The 20426-nt window shown below is 43.5% G+C and overlaps 1 pseudogene; it reads left to right on the top strand.

Annotated features, from left to right (window-relative positions):
• The first annotated feature begins 16974 nt into the window (after positions 1–16974).
• Positions 16975–19192, top strand: LOC103017971 (40S ribosomal protein S15-like; annotated as a pseudogene).
• Positions 19193–20426: the final 1234 nt, after the last annotated feature.

The following is a 20426-nucleotide window of genomic DNA, read 5'->3' as shown; positions in this document are numbered from 1 at the left end:
TTTTGTTCCTAGAAGGCTGGTTTCTCTTGACATCTCTGCCCTCATTAAAAAAGCATATCACAGTGGTCACCTTTATATTTTCAGTCATGCGATTTCAAACCCCAAAACAGAATGTTGCCATTTATTTTTCTTCTGAAGAAAAGGAACCCTGCTTGCATGCATGCTCAATGCCCCAAATCCAAGAGAACATTCCCGTCGCACCTCTCTAGTTCAGAGCACCTGGCAAGTAACTCAGACTTGAGTTATACACTTCTCTATAAAATAGAGAAGGCTATTTTATTTCTTTCAAGTGAACTCACTAGTAATAACCACTTGCCATTAGCACATTAAAATTGTATGTAAGTGGTGCTACTGAGGTGCTAGAAAACAGTTTGTTCTCAGGCAGATAAACGGTCTCTCCTGTAGTCCGGTTCACATTGCTAATCTGGTCAGCAAACCCTTTCCTCATGGATCGTGTAAGCATTAGCACCAGGTGCCCTGCCAGGGAAGCACACACACAATCCAAAGCCACCTTGAGAAAACTGCATTTTCCACCACAACGGAGCCATTTTACCACACCTAAGAACCTGAAAAATAAACAAAAAATAAAGGAGTGTGTAACATCACTGCCTCTCTCCGCAGGGGCCTTCTTATGGTGGGGGGCAAAATGGCAGTCCCACACGCCAGCCATCAGGAGAAACCTGACAGCTCCTTCCGTTAAACTTTCCTCTGTATCCTGCTCCTCACTAGCCAGCCTTGGTGCCCTAATTCTTCCCCTTCTCCCACTCCCAAGCTTCTCTCTGTGATGAGAGAAGGGTGAAGAAGTGTGGAGTGTCTGGGTCCGGTGCTTTTTCCGGTCTCATCTACTCATACTCCTCTCTTAGTATTCCTGTGCCACTGAACCTGGGATTATTACTTCTGTGGGTTGGCCAAGGTGGGCGTCTTAGATCAACGCTAGCCTTAAAGAGAAATGTCCTCTTCACTGGCTCTTCCTTGAAGACCTGCACTTTTTCTCATCTTAAGAGGCAAAATTGAAAGACTCAGCTCAGAGTGTGGGGCAACAGGACTAAAGGGATCACTAGACGGCTTTGGAGCCAGGCCCTCAGCCAGAAGGGCTAAAGGAGCCCTGTGACCCATGCTAGTGCAGATTTCAGCAGGAACACAAGTTTCACACTAGGGCATGGGGCCAAAGCCATGATGAAATCAATAGGATGCCTTTGCCAAGAGTGCCCACTCTGCATATCTCCCTTGAGCCTGATCTAAGAGTTGACGTGTAGGACCTGGTTAAATAGCTTTCCAACTCATCACAACTGACTGAACGAGCAGATAAATGGAAATTTGGAACATAAGAAGCTGAGATAATCCACACACAAATGTCATGTCCCCAGATGACTGTGGGTTGAATATATGCACAGCAAGACATTTTCATAAACCAAGAAGAGATTAAATTGCCCAAAGTCTTTCACCCTTCCTACACTTGCCTATAACACAGCTGCTAATATCTAGCACCATTATTAGGGGTGATTGAATTGACGTTATATATACAATAAGATTCACGCTCCAAAGATATTAAGATCCACTGTCAGACAAATCAGTCTTTCTCAGCTCTGATAAGAAGCCCAGTTGGGTGATTAGCTCAAGGGTCATGCAACTTCCAACCCCTCACACCGAGAACAGTGAAATCACACTTCTGGGGCCCCAACATAGAGGATAACATAAAGAATCTAAAGCAGAAGTTTGAAGTTTCCTTATTTTATTTAAAATTAATGCAAATTTTGTATTCAACTTTGTAATGTAATAATAATCTTTCCATTAATTAACATTTCCTCAAAAATCCTTCAATAAAATAAATGCTCCAGGGAAATTGCCACGTTTATCCTACAGCCCCAAGGTTTGGCCAGCATACCACCACCTCACCCCACATACCCCAGCTTGAGAAGAAAAGCAACGAGGGAACCAAAGCAGAATTCTGAATCTTGGAAAGAGAAGTGAAAACAATGCTTACCAAAGTAGGGGGAGACTGATTATATTTTTTCCATAACCATTTTCCATAGCCACTGCTAGAAAATGATTAAAGTATTATGCTGGCTTGTCATGAGGTTTCACACTACACTGTGTTCACTGAAAAGTTTTCTCCCCTAGGGACCATCAGGACTTGGCTTAGGAACAGCCTCTGAGAACACCTTGAGAACTTCATACATATAAGCCAAACTCCTTAATCCCTTAATACACCTAAATTCTGATGAAGTCACTGAAGGTGTCAGAGCAAGACGCAAAATCCTCGAGAGACTATCATCAATTTAGCATTTCCAGTTCAGGTGGAGACATTAATTCCACTTATCAAAGAGAAGTACAGAAAGGCATTCATTATGAAAAGCAGAAACCCAAAATGAAGAATATTGTGGGTTGGTCTCAGCTGGGTTTCCCTGAATTTATTACCTTGGAAAGTTCAACACAGATCTAAGTCTTCCACCCGAGACGGTAGCTAGTGGGAAGCAGCATCTGGGAGCAAATCACCAGGATCATGGTGGCCTCCTCACTGGGTACCAGCTGTGCAAACCCTCCAACATGAAGGAAGGAAGAAGCAGCAGCTGGGGAAGAAGGTTAAGGAAATTGTGTGTTTAAAGGCAAGATCATATTAAATTTTAATATTATTCCTATATAATTTGATACATGATTGGATGAGATCAGGAGGAAAGGATTGAGACATATTGGAGAAAGAGGAAGTAAGGAGATCAGGGTGAAGGAGTAGGGAATAGTAGGAATGATACAAAGGCCAGAAGACAGAGAACAGAAAACAAAAGAGGCCAGATGGTGGGAATGGAGAAGAACAGCCACCAAAATCCTGTCCTCTGGAGGCATGCTTGTGCCATTTGGAGGAATAACTTTAATTTGTTTTGTCTTTTTCTTACTTTTTCAGAACATCTGTGGCATAGACAGACAAACTTCTCATTTGCAAGGAGGAAAAGAGATCTCGCCTTCAACTCAACATAACTTAAATTTGGCTCTGACTTTAAAAGTTAACCAGTTTTGGAAAAAAATATTAACCTAAGCCTGAAGCTTCAGAAAATGGACCTTAAATTTTACCTGTAGTTCAATCCACCTTCTTGCAATGAAATAGTAATTAATATATTTCCATCTTCCTTCATGATTAAATCCAGGAGAAGAGTCTACAAAAGCATGATTATACCTAGGGAAAGTTACAGTCAATGGATTTACTGACTAGAATTAGGGGCACTGTTTTCTCTATTTCACCCCAAAGTCGGGCATCAAAGTAACCTCTCTCTCTCTCTCTCTCTCTCCCTCTCTCTCTCTCTCTCTCTCTCTCACACACACACACACACACACACACATAAGCACATATACACTCCACCTCACTCTCTCTCACTCTGAATGTATTCTTGCTGACAGAGAATCCCAAAGTCTCGTTCCCATGCTCCACCACCCTCTTTTTTCCTTATAATCTTAGAGTCATGTATGTGACATATCAATTCAGTTCTCACTTGTCAGGTCAAGAACAGGGCCAATACATTGGCTTAATTTAAAGAGTTTCTGAGTTGTTAGAATTTCAGGATTCAAACAAAAATGAAATTTGACTTAGAGGGTTTTCTTCCCTCCCAATTCCTGGTGAAGATACAACAAAATAGCCAAAAGGTAGTTAGACGATGGAGAACAGTTGCAAAGGGCTGGAAAATGCTCTGCTCTTGAATAACTGAAAGCCGACTAGAGATCCTTCTGTTCTATGAACTCTCCACACCTGGAGAGTAGGTTCCCTGAAAAGGTCTGAGCACTGGTCAGGGAATTCCAAATTACAAGGGAGAGAAATCACTTGAATGAAGAGTTCAACAAGAGATCCCTATCTATTTAAATTGTAAAGACACCAAAACATGAAAATCTGCCTGCCAGTCCTGCTCTCATTCGCTTGAGCCAACTACATGCATGTGCTTGGATGCAGAAAATAAAAATGGCCCTGCAGTCCCTTGAAAAACTTTCCTTAATCTTGATGTTACTTTAAAGCCATCATAAATCACACAACCTGCCAATCTTGCCATGTTTTATAAACCGTGGCGAGAGGTAGAGTATTTCTGGCCCAACGATCTCCCAGTAACAAATGCCAGTTCTACTGCTGCAGTATTTCCTCAATACCACTCGACCTCTTAAACAAGGCTCTACAAACATATTAACTGTCATATTCTCAATTTTTTTTTACAATGGGAAGTGATATCCTCTTATGACTAGCTCGATGGAGCCAAGGGCAGCGGCTGTCTGGGGACTGATGAAAACACCCAATTGTGGTGGGCAAGGCTTTCCGCCCGCCAATTACTGTCCCTAACATTCCTGTGGGTTCCCTGATCCCTACAAGATCCCCCAATCCCTACAAGATCCCCCAAGGTCACACCCCACTGGCTCTCAGGTTCCAGCCTGCCCCTGTAACTCACTGTCATCCAAAAGGGTGCCAAAATCAACCTCCACAGGGCCACACTCTGCATGGCCTTCAGGATCAATCGAAAAGGCTGAACCCAGGCAAGCCCATGGCCTGGCGTGCCTTCAGGAAATTCCGGGCTGTCTGCAGCAGCTGTGGTTTGAGTAGTACAACAAATTCACTTACTGAATGACAACAGCTTTATTGGCAAGCCAATTCAATTAAAGCCCCTGCATCCAACAAAGTCTCCGGCAGCCCTCTCTGCATAAAGAACATGGAATCATGCCTACATTTCCCTGAGTGCCCTCAGCCCTAGCTGTCCCTCTACATGAGAGGGAGAGGGATGAATGAATTAGATGCGGATGATGGTAATTAATGGCTGGCTGTCAGAGAGTCATTTTGGAGGCTCGGCCGTTGAAGGCTCCGTATTAAAGACCAAATCCCAGCACAAACTGACCAGGACAGGCTAGAACTCTCTTTCTAAATAGTAGGAGTGTCACAGGCACCTGCGGCAAGAAGGGAGGGAGAAGCAGGGTAAGGTAAAGGAGGGTTGGAGGGGAAACAGAGAAGCAAAACATCAGGCTGCTAACATTGATCAATGCTTCTTACACTATTGATACATAAATAATATGTTCATTTTTCATTCTTACAAAATATGTCCTTTAGGCTACCATTATGGCGAACTTACTTCAGAGTTCTGACATGAGCTTATTAGGAGGGGGAAAGGGAGGGCTGACTGTAGAGCTACAAACAAAACACATTTTCTTATAAAATATATATAACAGATCATTTTTGCCTTCAGTAACAAAGATAAAATAAGAGTTTTTCAGATCCCTGGCACAGTCTTGCCAACCAGTCCTTTGGCACTCAGAGAGAACGTGGGGGGAAGAATATCAGAGGGGGCAGGAAGGGAAAGAAAACAATTAACAAATCAGCTCCAACTGGCTCATTTATATGGAGATAGACAGCTCTCACTTTGCCTTTAGCCAATGCCACCAACAGAGCCAAGTCAGGTTAACTACCTAGCTGGAGATAACTTGGGTCGATTGGGCTTAATTATTCCTGATAGTATCAGGTTACCATATACACTGTTTGGAGCATAAACAAAAGCCAGATATCGAGGGGCTAAAATGATCCTTCTCCAACAACTGGAGTCGTGTGAAAAGCCAGGCTCCTGGTTCGTTCCATCTGTCTAAAGTCCTAGTCTTAGAGGTCCCAGGGCCTGAGTTGCCACCCATGAAATGTGAGAAATTCCATGACTATACTGGAAGAGTCTTCTGTCTCACTCCCAGAAAGAGAAGAGAGTTCCAGGTGCGAAATTTCATTTAGGGAGTGTGTTTCTCTGCTCACAGCAATCCTCTAGAATGTTTGCCTAGAACCTGACTTCAAAATTCCAAGTTTGGAGAAAATGTCAGCTCCACCAGGAAGCCTCCCCAGATTCTCTCAATAATAAAATACTTCCTCTGCTACACTCCTAGAGAACCCTGAATGTCCTCTATCGTGGTCTTTAATTCAATCTTCTCTACAACATAGTTTGTTGTCCCCTTGTCTTCCTTCCCCAAAAGACAAGGGTTTTCTGAGGGCTGAGCTCCGGGCTTTGTATATAACTGGCACTCAGTAAATCTAAGTGGAGTTGAATTAAATGGCCCTTAGGAAATGGATACGACTTGGCAAAGCCTCAGTCTTAAAGAATTATGTGGGACCTTGTTATGACCCTACAGGCATCAAGATTTCACTGCTGTTTTCCTCACTACAGCCACCAAATTGGTTGCCCACTTTAATTAGAACAGAGGCCAGATGTCTGGCCAGCTCTGCTAGAACCGGAAGAGCTAGCAAGCTGGTGGAGTTTCCCAGCTGGGGGCTCAAGAGGCTGGCTTCGTGTGGTTGGGTCACCTTCCCTTGCATACTTCCTTCCCTCTTACTTGACTCCCCTTCCTCCCCCGCCACCACCCCATCCCAAGGGCAGCTGTCTCTTTTATCAGCAAAAGCCCTTTCCTGACAACACATCTGTCCAGCACAATGTTTCACCCTGTCCAGTGATTCGGTTACCTGAAGCATTTGCATCCTTGATCAGTGCAAGGGCCTGAAACATATGTGTCCGTAAAGAGCCGGCAGAGGCAGAATATCTCCTTTCAGAAGACTACTATCCACTAAGAATGAAATCTAATATTTAAAGGGCATGACTCCCCGTTCATACTAGATTTCATTAATCAGTGTTTTCGTGGAAAGGATAAATCCTTTATGCATGCCTTTTTCCTGATTTTTTCCCCCATTTAAAAACTGCAATGCTTATTTTTCTTCCCTGCTATTAGTTCACAGAGACCCACTACCGTGAACCCTGCTTCCTTGCCTCCCAAAACTCACCTTTACTCATTCACACTGAGGGAATGAAGTTCAGTCAAGAAAAGAGAGGTAGAAAGAGAGACCGAAAAGTGTTCTAGTTAGTTTTAAGCATGTTTCATTAAATAAAACCTTTGCAACCCTTGAAAAAAATAGAGACTGTCACTATAATTACGAGCCTGTACTTGGCATGTGAGTGACCAATACGTTCAATGCCTCAGGAATATTAAGTAGGAGATCACAGCCTTCACTTGGACACTCACTAAGGACTATATTACTGACATTGAACATGATGAGAATGGCATTGCTACGACAGCCACAAAACCCACACTTTTAGGTGAAGTTCAGAAAAGAGGAATCACTGGTATCCTTCCTGAGAGATGTTGACCAAAGAATATGCTGATTTTTTTTTACCTTTTCACATAGCCTCTTATGTATCTGCATATGGCATTGAAATTGCAATGAAGCAGTGAAGATCAGCACCAAAGTACTTAATCATGTCGCTAAGGACGGAAGAGTCTAACAATACCCAGGACCTCTGAATGAACCAGAGGTACTTTTCAGATGTCTAAACACCTATGATTGTGCTAGTACTTTTCTGCTGCATGTTCCCTTCAATTTATGGAATAGTGAAGACCCAACAAATTGTTAAATAATGCCCCATTTCCTCATTAGCTTCAAATGTAATTCCCATTGTTGAGTAAATATCTTGGTTCCTGAATAACACTTTTTAAAAAATGCAACAAGTAACACAAATATGGGAAAACAGTATGTACAAAGATGCTTATCACAATATGCTTTATAACAGTGGGAAACTGGAAGCAATCAAAATGATAACAATAGGTAAGTTGTTAAGTAAATACACTGCAATGGACCATCATGCAGCCATTAGGAGGATAAAGACCATATAACAACATGGAAAAATGCAAGTGACACATGCTAAGTGGGAAAGGGACTGGAAACTGTATTGCAGTGTGATTACAACTACATAAAAGCATACGTATAAAAAAAGACCGGAAGGGAATAAACAAAAATAATAATTGTGTTAGGGATTATGAATGATTATTTTCCCTTATCTTTACTTCTCAAACTATCAGTAATGCTACGTGTCTTTTATAATTTAAAAAATAAATGGAAAACCCAGCAACTTTTTAAGAACTATTATTTTTTAAAGTAGCTATAATTTTGAAATAAAAAAACAGTAATATGCAAAATATTCTAACTATATGAAGCCCTAATTAAGATGTTCCACGTGGAAACAGCGACCCTGGCAGGGTGAGCACCACCCCACACTGCTGCTCCCACCACTAACACACATCTCAGGGAGAATTCCCTTCTGCAGACTTTTCCACTGACTCAGATTTACAGGCCTCTTTCTAGATATTTTCACTCCACATAAACAGTTTATTTCAATATAATCATTGGATGGGAGAAAGCAGCAGTAGCTGAAACTGAGGGCTGGAAAGTCAGAATTCTGCTTAACCACAGATGCTGGTGTCCAGCTGGCTGGCTGCAATGAAGCTGCTTAGGTGTGGACACTGGAATAGCCACACAGGAGAGATAAGAGGCTGGGAAGAATGAGCCTAGCAATTTAAAATAAACCTGAATCTCCTTAGCTCTGTTGAATAAGATCCCAGGATACTGAAACAACTTGCAGCTTTGGCCTTGGATCTGCCGTGTATGATCTTTGAAGAATTAAAGAATGAGAATAAAAGGGTCAGAACTCTGGTGGGGGCCAATTTTATATCCTTGCTCCAAACAGCACCTCTTAATGTTCTAGTGGATCACGCCCACTTCTTGACCAGAATTCATTTCCAAACTACAGCCTTCTGGACCGCACAGAAAAGAGTATACCTAAAATTTATCTCATGGGCAGCTAATAATAATCTACAGGCATTAGCTAACAGTAATAGATTTTGAATTACATAGAGAGACAACAGATAACCAAAAGTTTATCTAGCAAGATGTCCCACTCACTTGGCAGCACTTCTTGTACTTCACATTAAATCATACAGGTCACATGTTGCTGCATCAAAAAACCATAATTTCTGTAGTCTTAGGTGAGTAAGACTTATGTTCCCATATAAGCTATAAATGTTAACCACTTTTTAAGACAATGGCCTCCCTTTAGGATTTGACTTCTTGCCATGACACTTTTGATAACTTTATCAACCCCAGCGTATTAAAATATTCAAGCTTGTAAGCATCAACTATCTAACGCTGATTCGTGAGTCTAATCCTAAAACTAGCTCTTTAGGCTGTTTTAGCTACTTTTATATGCAACCTGAGTACACGACAATATCACATTCAGTTTGGAAGGCAGACCTTATAAAGTGTGAAATCTTTTAAGACACCATAGGAGTGCACAAAACAATTGTAATAAGCATTGCACATATTTTTAAATGTGACTCTTTTGCTGGCCTTCTTCCTCATCTCAGTGCTCCTGGTATCACTTCTTTAGTCAATACAGTAAGTCATTTCAGCCATGTCTGCCCAGGGAAATGGAAGGAAGAATTCAGGTCTTCCTTTGGGTGCAAACCCCAGACAGCCCCTGAATTAAGACAGAGAGGCAGAGGACAGCAAGAGGCATCTCCCCAGAAGACTAATTTATTTTGGCTTTAATGAGAGGCAAGACAGTCCCCACACACTTGCTTGGCATGAGCAGAGTTTAAGAACTTAGAGCAGTTCCTGAAATAAGCAAGAAGGACATCTTCTCATACCACACCTGTACCACCTGTTTGCTAACTTCCTCCTTAGACTCTCAAGTTTTTGCAAGTCTTTGCCTGAAACAGCTTCTTAAATCTGCAGTTAAGTCAAGTGCCACCTTCTCCCTATAGAAACCTCAGCCCGTCCAGGGTCAAGGCAAAGGGTTACTGCTGAAAGGAGGCACTGAGTTGGAAGGACACCTGGGGACCCTTCAGTCTAGTGGTAGCCACCAAATCACCAGAGGAGCCTGTGACCCAGCCCCAGAGATTCTGCTGCAGTGGGACTGAAAGCCACCCAGGCACTTGCGCACACACAACGTCTCTGTCACAGCTGGCCCAAGCACAGCACTTTGAGAAACAAGGATGTACTCCAATATCCTCTGAGGCTCAGAGAAGTTGCTGAAGACACATAACCTGTTGGCAGTGGAGTTAGGAGCAGTATTCAGACCTGTAGACTCTTGCCACATCCTACTGCCTCAGGGAGCAAGAGGAAAAGCAATTACAGCTGGAGGCCGGGCAGGAGCAGGTAGCACTACCCTCCCCAGTGGATACCAACGTGTGCTGTGGAGTTTGGAACCTGGAGCAGGCACTTGGTGTCAAGGGGTCATAATACCACCTTTAATGATGCCTATGGCTAACCTTCCCCGCAGGAGCCACAGCAACAAAACTCTTTTCTAGGCACCTGCATTTGATCTAATATCTGGATAGAAGTGGCCATCTGGGGCTGGCTTAGCAGAATCAGAAAATCCAGTCCCAGCTTCACTGGGTGTCAGCCATGTAACCATGAGCAAGTAACCATGAGCATTACCTTCTCTTTGGCTTCTGTTTGCCCATCTGAAAAATGAGCCTAATGCCTACTTTTCTGATTTGTTGTGAGAATCAAATGAGGTCACGAGATGTCCTCTGAAAATTAAAATCTTCTGGAAGCATACGTCCTATCTAGTATTCTCATACTCTTATGGATCTTGTGCAAAGGTAGAAGGAATATACCCTCTTCTACAACAAGAATTGGATAGGATAGAGCTTCCCAAAACTACCAGAATTGTTCATATTTTCTAGGAAGCCTAAAGGCTATAGCCAGTGTACACAGTATCAATGCAGACCCGTGGTAAGCAGAACAGAAAGGATGAAGCCTTTAGAAGGCACTTGGGATGCATTCAAACTTGGACCCCAAGGCTTTGTTGACTTCCTATATCCAAGAGTCACAGCCGCAGGACTGGGGTTTATCTGGTCCTCTTAGCCCTGATCAGAGCCTACAGTCGTAATGATTCTGGGGTCCTTCGATGACTCTCCTCCCCAGCTATATAAACACATGGTTCTGAGGCACTTCCTTTGCCTCCTAAACCAGCACTCACAAACGCATTCCATGCAGGATTCCAATTAATCAATTTTCTGCCTGCATTTGCATGTTTGAAATGAGGAAAATATTTTAGATCTCTGTTTTTTATTCCAGATGGAATCTCTTTGTAAAAACCCAGAACTCCTTTCAGAGGCCATTGAGAGGTAGAAGAAGGTGAGGGGGTGGGGCTTCTGGGAAGGCTTTGGGGCCCCAACTTCCTCTTCAAGTAGAGCAGCTGTACTTCTACCTAATCGGGCTCCCACAGAAGGCTTCGTTTTGTTAATTTTTTTAAAAAGTCATGAAAAACAGTCATCTTATCCAGTCCCCTGGTTTAAAGGGGAGGAAATCACATTGGAGAAAGGTTAACTGATATTCCAATCTTCTCCCTTAGTCACTTGCCCAGGCAGGAGAACGATGGGAAATTCTCCTTCCAATGGAAGGGCTTCCTGCCAGGGTCTCGGTCTCAGTGCAAGCTGCTATGCGTGGCAGCAGCTGGGTGGCTTCTCCTGTCTGTCCCCACATCTGGCAGCTCTCAACAGTGGCCACCTCCAGTTCCACCTCATCAGTGCCTCCCCAGGGCCTCTCCTGGGGCACTCCAGTTAACAGCTGGGATGGCATCTCCAGGGTTCCTCATCTCCTCTGCCAGCTCGTCTGGCCCTCTGGTTTCTGGGGAGCACCATCTTTACAGAATCAGCTCCTCTCTAGGACTCTTTCAAAGGACAGTTCTCAAACAAACATAAAAATAAAAAACAAAAAACACTCACAAAACTTATTAATGACTCTGTGAAGTGACTCCGGGGAAGCAAGTCCACGTAAGGAACCCTGGCTGTCACACTTAGTTGCCCCCTCCAGGCCCAGGCCTGCTGACTCTCCTTAGCTCAGGGTGTGTACTAAGGTCTCCAAAGCTGTCCTCCCAAGGGTTGTAGGGGGAAACTTAATACTATTATATCTATGTTACATCTGTTGAGCATGGTAATAGTATTGTGATTATGTAGGAAAATGTCCTTATTCCTAGAAGATGTAGTCTGAAGTGTGTTTGTGTGTGTGTGTTTAGTTGGGGAAGGCAGGGAGGTATAGGTTAAGAAAGAAAGAGGTAAAGCAAATGTAGAAAAATGTCAGTTGGTGAATCTTGGTGAATGGTATATAAATGTTTATTGTACAAGTCTTTTAACTTTTCCTTAGGTTTGAAATTTTTCCAAATAAATGCTTGGGGATGGGGAAGGAGTCTTATACAAAGGCAAATTTACCCTGAAGTGGATGAAGCTTAAGTGTCAGGGTCCCTCACTACGTGGAGCCCTTCCAAGGCACTGGTAGGTTAATGAGGGTCATCAATGTAAAGAGTAGGTAAGATGAATTACTATACCAGAAAACCTGAAACACCCTGAAATCTTACAGCTTACATACAAAGCAAACTGGATAGAGGTTGTCCCAAGTTTGTCAACAACCTAAAAAGTTATGACATTACCAATTACAAGCAGCAAAGCTGACATTTTCTTAATTGTCAATAATAAAAGACAAATTTCTATCAGCCATGTTAGAGAAAGACTAAATTATCTTTCTATTCTCTCTGTAGAAAATACTACAAAATTGTTGTGTACAAAGAGGTGAAGAATATAGAAGGAAAAGTATCATAGAAGTATGTCAAGTAATTAATTCAAAATATTATGTTAGTTTTCTAGATTTTGTCATGTTTGTAGCATTTGTCAGCATGTTTAATAATTGTATAATTTGATTTATTTTTTCCTTCTTTATATGAATTCACTTTTAGAGCCTCCCTCCTTCTAAAGTGCACGCTTTGTTTCCCAAACATGTTGATCACACAAATATATACACACAGACAAATACCAATACATGCAGCCTTTTTTCAAAGCAACATCTTTTGGGCTTAGGGTTCCTTGGAACACATTTGGAAAACACTGCCCCAGAGCAAAGTTGCTTCTTTTTATCCACATCTATCATGGTAGCTGCACTGTAGCATTTGATTTCCAGGAAGACATTTATTTGAAGAGTTTATTTAAAGCAAATAAACTATATTTTTCATTGATCTTATATTTATATACAATCTGCTTTATATAGCCACATTCATTAACCCAGCCAATTAAGGCCCAAACAGCACTGTGAGGGAGGCCAGACAGGTAATAAGAAAGGATTTGCCCCAGGTCCCACTTCACAAACATCCACCTCCATCTCTCCAGCCTCTGTTTGGCTACTTCAATGTCCCAAAGGAGTAAACTGAGGCAAGGGGGCTGGAGGTAACTTTTCTTAGAACAACAAGGCATAGGATCTGGGTTTCCATTTTGTGGATTACTGTCGAATTGGTAAATTATTTTAACAGGCTCTATTTCTGTGGCCTGCTTGTCCTTTGACACCTTGTGTTCAGTGCTACCTGGGGGAGAGACACAGAAGACTAGGGCTCACATATGGGAGAGAGGGGAGTGAGTATGAGGGTTCACTCTTCTTTGCCCTCCCCAAAGTGAAGGCAATTCATCCTTGTCCCCCAATGGAAAAGAATCAGTCTTTGACATCTTGCATTATAGATAACGCCAAAGAGGTAGCCCTAAATGCTAAAGGAAACTTTCAGAAAGAAGTGCAGCTTTCTAGGGGTCCCTCTTCCTAACCATCCTGCATCAGCAGACCAGCGACCAGACACAGTTTCCTGGCCCATGAAAGAACTGGAGGGACAGAGCCCCATCACAGTGCTCACTTTGCATTAAATTCTCCTGCTTTGACATGGAATTCCAGGGGCAGGAAGGGGAACCCTTCTGGTAAAAACTCCAGAGCTAATGCTCTAATACAAAACCCAGTAACAACAACAACAACAACATAATAATAATGGTAAAATAATCATCATTTATTAAGCATTTTCCCAGCCACCTTAGATACTTTCCATGAATTATGTCATCCCCTATAAAAAAAAAAACTAGCAAACACTTCTTCAAACACTAGGGTAAGAGGGTTCCATTAATTGTGGTAAAGGGTACAGAGCATTGCTCTGCTTTGACTCATGTCAATAAGTAGGTAGAGGGCTTCCCTGGTGGCGCAGTGGTTAGGAATCTACCTGTCAATGCAGGGGACATGGGTTCGAGCCCTGGTCCAGGAAGACCCCACATGCCGCGGAGCAACTAAGCCCGTGCACCACGACTACTAAGCCTGCGCTCTAGAGCCCGCAAGCCACAACTACTGAGCCCGTGTGCCACAACTACTGCAGCCCACGCGCCTAGAGCCCGTGCTCCGCAACAAGAGAAGCCACCACAATGAGGAGCCCACGCACTGCAATGAAGAGTAGACCCCGCTCGTCGCAACTAGAGAAAGCCCACGCTCAGCAACACCCAGCGTAGCCAAAAGTAAAATAAATAAATTTTTTTAAAAAATAAGGAGGTAGAGGAAGCTGACCCCTACAGCTGGGAGTCATCCCCCACTCCCCCACCCCTCACCCCACCATGGCCTCTCCACTAAACACTCAGAGGACCAGCGATGGTGAATACATGGGCTGTGCACTGGTCACACTCAGATATTAAAGTCGACTAATAAGTAAGAAATATAATAATTATAGAGTTGATACATTATGCATTTTTATTTTACTATTTAGACAATTCTGAAGTTTATAAAGGTAAAATAGAAATTCACTCCTCACTTCCTCTCCTACTGTTAACAGCTCATTGGGTATCCTTCCAGATTTTCCATATATATGCATGGAAATAATATCGGCCTAGACAGGCTCAGAAGCCCTGCCTCCAAGATCATTCTTAGGAAAGAATGACTAGGAAACATTTCTGGAAAAGATAAAAAGGGTCAGAGACCAGTGTCACCACTTCATCCCTAATCATGGCTCCAAGGGATCTACCTCAGATCAGATTTCCTAGAATCAGACTCCATGACAGAGATTCGGGTGCAGAGCAAATTGGGGAGCACGCTTGGAAATAATACCTGTTAAGAGAGAGGGGGAAACAGAAAAGGACAGGTGGGAGAGTTGAACCGCGTGATGCAGCTGTCGCCTTTGTGACAATCCCGTAGGGAACTCAGGAGCTGAGATGCCCTTCTGAGTTGCCCCAGTTAAAGCAAGGGAACCAGGCTTTCCTATTCTCAAGTAACTAATAATTGGATGCAGGGAGCCCTTGGGAGAAGGAGTAAGATTGGACAAGGCAGCTTCCTTCTTCCAGGGCTGGTTCCAGAGAGAGTACAGCTGTGAATCAGCAGGAGCCAACATCTCTTGGTTTTGAAGGGGGGAGCTGGGAAGCCTACCGCAGCATATACTACAAGACCCTCAGATGTTCCAAAACATTCTCTTCTAGAAAAAATGTTTCTCTTCTAGAAAGGGTGAGGAGTAAACAGGAGGGGAAAAAAACTTGTTGAGTGAACAGATAAGAGAATGCTACAGCCCAAATGTTGACACAGCTCCTGAATCCGAGATGCCAAGGCTCATACCTAATGTTCCCACGATTTCCAAGAATATTGCGCTATGCCATACCCTGCATAACAACATACACCGGACCTAACTACAGTTGCCAATAAGAAACGGCTAGGATGGCATTTTCCTCCCCTTTGGCCCAGAGCACTGAATTCCACTGGACAAATTTTACCTGTATGATTGGAAATGGAAAAAAAAAAAACTCTTTTCTTTATGAACAATAATAGAAACAATTCTAGGAGGGGAGACAGAGCAATGCAAAGCTTTCTTGGAAACCTCACTGCTGCACCAGGAGCAGATGTCCTGGGGCACAAATTCAGTCATGTTCTATCCCAAATAGCACTTCGGCACGCATGGATCCAGAGCTCCTGGTGATCCGGCTCACCCAGCTCTGTTTTCTTTCCTTCTAGCCTCAGCAAGGACACCCAAACCTTCTGAGGGCAGGACCAGCTACAACACAGAGCTGGGACCCCAGTCAGCTGGACAGTGTTTTGTGTCCAATTACATCAACACTGGTATTCTTTGGGTGATGCTATATCAGAAATGTCATGTTGATTGCATTTTTCTACAAACACTCATAATGAATGACAACTAACCCTTCCTAAACCAGGCCTAGGCCAGCATGCTTTCCTATGAAACACTCCAAAGTTCCTTCAAGTGGGATTTCTATCCAGTAAGAAGTGTCCAAAATCGTCATGACAGGTGTCAAAATAACACAACCATTATCAGTATTCGTGGTAAAAATGGCCAGTAAATGTGCCTCTGGGTCTTAGGCTCATGGTCTACAAAATGGGCAGCTGCGTGCCTGCACTGAACTTGGAATAACAGGTCAGAGAACAGACAGCATTCCTTTCAGCATTTGGGAAGACAGACTCTACAAATAAAAGGTAGAATTAACTGATCAACTTTGTAGCATGACCTTGTCCATCAGTTCTAGAACATGAGAGATTTCCATTGTGATGGTACAACTACCACTGAACAACTCATTGCATGCATTAATTCAGCCACTAAAGGCCTCTTTCCCCATAAGTTCATATAAATACAAATCTGCTTTTGGGGCTCTAGGACAGTCAGGGAAAGGTTAATATTTGGAGATTTATCTTTAAACATTTTTATTCCACTTTTTTACAAAGATTGGCAGAGAACTTGGCAAACTGTCCCCCTACCAGTGACTTATGAGGGACAATACTACAAAAAAATAGGGACCAAAGTGTCCCAGACATCCCTGATTTCTTCTGCAGGAATCTTACCTTCCAAGGGGACAAAGGACAGGCCCTACTTTACTGTAGTTAACAAGTGCAGAGCACACACCTGGACCAGGCACCATTTGAAGCCGTTCAGCTTCAAATCCTCACAACAATCCCAACTTATTACTGTTATCCCCAATTTTCAGATGAGAAAATTGAAGAACAGAGAAGTTAAGGGACCTAGTAGTCAGTGTCAGAGCTATGATTCAGACATAGGCATCTGACTCAGGAGTCTGTGCACATAAACTCGATGCTATCCTGCCTCCAGAATGGAAGCATCTTCCAAGAAGTGCTTTTACTTTCAATCCTTTAGTTGCCTTTACTTTCCAAATTCCCTTTGAGACAGGCAGAGCCAAGGTTACCCATTTCGTGGAGACACCAGACCTACACGACTTAATTGAGTCACAGAATTAATCAGTGATTGGACACAGAATGGAACCTAATACAACACACAGCACAGATCTTTACAATTCAACCAAGCAGACAAAAAACCAACAGACTCAAATCTGTTCCTGATCAGCAGACACCTGGACATGTTGGACAAGTGCGGGAGGTGACTGCTAAGCTCAGCCCCATTATGGCCCCAAGGCACATCGCCTCCTCCCTCTAATTCATCCTGAGCAAGGCACTGAACCCATCCGGGCTTCCGTCTAGGAGCAATGACATGAGTCAATTCATTTCGAGGATAAAACAATAATAAATATTTGCATTATCCTTAATCATTTCCAAAACATTTCAAACACATCATCTCCTTTAGTCCTCCTAACAGCACTATGAAGGAAGTTTTGTAGTGTTCATTCTAGAGATGGAGAAACCAAGACTCACAAAATTTGTCATCTATCCAGTCCCATGCATAACTCAGTCTTAATGTTTGATCCTGCGCTCTCTCCACTGTGCTCTTGCAATTGTATTCCGGTTCAAGATCCAGCAGCTGAAGACCACGGTCAAAGAGAAGGCTGCGGAAATCTGGACCTGCCATCAAACCAGGGACTGTTCATCCCCAACACTTCAATGCTTCATTGCCAATTAAAAAGAATGTTGATTTCCATTATTTAACCAAATAGGATCCATTCCATGAACATTCCAACTGCTAATCAGACTTGATGAATCACAAAAGGACATTGTTTTCCACATTTTTAATCTGTTCTGCTGGACTCCCAACCCACTGGTGAAAACTTTGAGGGACCCCAAGATGCCAGTGATCAACTTGTGCAAATCAAGTATTGTGTGATCAAAAGACTGAACTACTCTAATATCCAACTTTTTTTTGTAATTGAAACACCACTGGCCACCAAAATCTAATGGTTCTTTATATTATTAGGTCATTTATTACCCCCAGCAACCCTGTGAGGTGGATACTACTGTTATCCCCATCTTTCTTACAGATAAGAAAACTGAGGCACAGAGAGATTAAGTGACCTGTTAGTCAATGTCAGAGCTGTAATTCAGGACTCTGATTTGGTGGACTCCGGAATGCTCAGTTAGACAGAACTTCTTCAGTACAATTCTCTAGGATTTGAGTTGAGGGTTTGGGGATAGAGAATGTTTTGTTCTACTTTTTAAGTTTCACTATTTATCAATAGAGTTTATCACCATATCTTATCACTACAGTGGCTCATAAGGAGACCTCTCCCCACTGCCATTAAAATAGAAATCTTCTTGGAAGGGCCAATGTCTAAAACCCTTATCAGTTATGAAGTAATAAAAAATAAGAGAAATAAGAAAAAGTATAGCCTCTGGAGAGACTTGGCAATGCCTGGAGGTGACAAAAGGAAGAGAAAGAATAGATAGTAGAGGTGAAAGTTTTCCAAAAACAAATGTTACCTCTATTCTCTACCCCAGCTCTTTACAGCATAGCACATATCTCTATGAATGAACATTCTACTTACCAACTAGAAAAACACAGAAGCTGTGACTGAGTGAGTCCAAAGATGCAAAGTCCAAAGACCTGACTCTGTCTTCCCCTCCAAGCCGGGTGAGTTGCTATCCTTCTAAACTCTTGGCCTCCACAAGATCATCCCCTACCCCTGATGTAAAGACATGTCACCATGCCTCCGGTGGCAGCCCTCCCAATCTTAGATGGCCAGGCCCAATCTTGCAGCCCACCCCTCAGCAGACCTGGTCTTCCTGGAGAACCCCACAAAGAGGGCATCCCACATTTTCAGCTGCTGCTGCCAATTACCCAATACTTCTTTTTCTACTTCTTGGTAGTTTATTTTATCAGGCTATCTTATTTCCATGTATATGGGCCACTCAAATACTTTTTTGAACAAGGCAAAATGTTAGTAAGTATAAAAGTAAATAAGGCTGCCGAAGAACCGACAAGACGGCAGAAGTGGAGCAGAGGAAGCAGAGCTTCCGCAAGTTCACCTGCCGCAGCGTGGACCCTGATCAGACGTTGGATGTGTTCTACCAGCAGCTTATGCAGCTGCACAGCGCACGACAGCATCAGATGCTGAACAGAGGCCTGTGGAGGGAGCAGCATCCCTGCAGAAGTGCCTGCGCGAGGCCCAGAAGGAGGGCGCCGCCCAAGGAGGAGCCGGCGGTGGTGAACACACACCTGCGGGTCATGATCATTCTGCCTGAGAAGGTGGGCAGCATGGTGGGCATCTACAACCACAAGACCTTCAACCAGGTGGAAATCAAGCCTGAGATGATCGGTCACTGCCTAGGCATGTTCTGAATCACCTACAAACCTGTGAAGCAGGGCCGGGGGCCACTCACTCCTCCTGCTTCATCCCCCTCAAGTAGCCTGCTTGGCCAACCCAGGCACAGACTTCTCTTTTTTTTTAAAAAAAAAAAAAAGGTAAATAGGTAAGTAAATCACACCACCAATAAAGGCAGAAGTAATAATAATAGCAATAATCACAGCAACAACCATGTATGAAGTGCTTCCTGCATGCCCTGTACTTTCCATACCTGATTGCATTTCATCTTCTCAACATGCCTTCAAGGTAAGTATATTTTACAGATGGGAAAACCAAGGCTTAAAGGCATTAAGTAACATGCCCACATCAATCAAGAACTACTGGGGCTTCCCTGGTGGCGCAGTGGTTGAGAATCTGCCTGCCAATGCAGGGGACACGGGTTCGAGCCCTGGTCTGGGAGGATCCCACACGCCGCGGAGCAACTGGGCCCATGAGCCACAATTACTGAGCCTGCGCGTCTGGAGCCTGTGCTCCGCAGCAAGAGAGGCCGCGATGGTGAGAGGCCCGCGCAACGCGATGAAGAGTGGTCCCTACTTGCCGCAACTAGAGAAAACCCTCGCACAGAAACGAAGACCCAACACAGTCATAAATAAATAAATAAATAAATAAAAGAACGTGACTTTCTTAAAAAAAAAAAAAAAAAAAAATCAAGAACTACTAATGCCCAGTTCCACCTGCAGGTCTGTCTCTCTCCAAAGCCCAGGCTCTTTACTAATATCCTAGACTCGTTGATCCACTCTACAGCCAGGTAGGCTTTGCATATAGGAGTAGATTTCTCTGTTTTGTTTCTACCGTATTACACTGGTGGGGTCTAGAGAGGTTTACTCCCCTGCCCAAGGTCTCATGGTAGTGTGGACAGAAACAGAGCCTCACATCCTCTGATTTCTACTAAAAACACTCATTCCCCTCTACCCTGATGCCATTTACTCCCCTGCCTATCCAACTGGCCCTGCCTGACATCTCCCACAGTGGCCTGGGGTTAGGGACTGCACGCGTCTCTCAGTAGACAACATGCTCAAAGTGCCCTCCCTTCCCACGCCCCTTTGAAGCCCTGGAAGGAACACATAGTGATCCACTCCTATCCAGATTCCCAGCTGCTGAGGCCCATGGGCTCATGTCAAGAGCTCTGGGGATCTACATCTACCCAGAGCATCTGAGAAAGAGCCCCTGCTCCAAGATCCCAGGTGTGGTCACAGGAGGGTATTTTCTGCTAAGACCCACCCAGCCCTGCCAGCAGTGCCCATGCTGGGCAGCAACCACTCTAAGCACAAGAAGAA

Source organism: Balaenoptera acutorostrata, chromosome 12, assembly GCF_949987535.1.
Source record: "Balaenoptera acutorostrata chromosome 12, mBalAcu1.1, whole genome shotgun sequence".
Lineage (NCBI taxonomy): Eukaryota > Metazoa > Chordata > Mammalia > Artiodactyla > Balaenopteridae > Balaenoptera > Balaenoptera acutorostrata.
Note: the sequence above shows the minus strand (reverse complement) of the source record. Positions and strands in the feature narration are given on the sequence as shown.